Genomic DNA, 599 nt, shown 5'->3' with positions numbered 1-599 from the left:
CACACACACACGCGCCTACAAATCATAAAATGTCAGGAGGAGAATCCTTTGTGTAACCATGTTGTTCTGGTGATCTGATGAGCTAGCTTTCTTTATTAGCATTGATTGTGAATATACAATTGTACTGTGTAATGCATAGCATACACATTAACACAGGCATGTAAATATGATATATTATACACTGAAATTATTATTATGTGAAGAGAGATACGAAACGACAATAATATTAAAAATGTCAAGTGCTTAAATAAATATATTCACCTTCCATATCTCCTGACTTGTAAGGTTTATATACTCATGAAATAATTTCGTCGATCGAATCTTCTGGATTTCAGATGCATGGAACTCTACATATACTCCCTTGTATTACTATGTGGTCAGTTAGCCAAGTCAGTTAGATGAGCTTTCTTTGAAAGCCGCATGATTCTGTATATACGTATATATAAAGTAAAAAAAAACCTATATATAAAGTAAAGAATCCTATACACGAATGTCTATAGGATTTACCTAAAAGTCCCCCTCCGAGGCACAGGTCCGAGCAAGATACTTTGTGGAAGACCAGTAATTGCTCATGCACACCAGTCTCATGTATATATATA

This window comes from Octopus bimaculoides, chromosome 4 (assembly GCF_001194135.2).
Source record: "Octopus bimaculoides isolate UCB-OBI-ISO-001 chromosome 4, ASM119413v2, whole genome shotgun sequence".
NCBI lineage: Eukaryota > Metazoa > Mollusca > Cephalopoda > Octopoda > Octopodidae > Octopus > Octopus bimaculoides.
Note: the sequence above shows the minus strand (reverse complement) of the source record.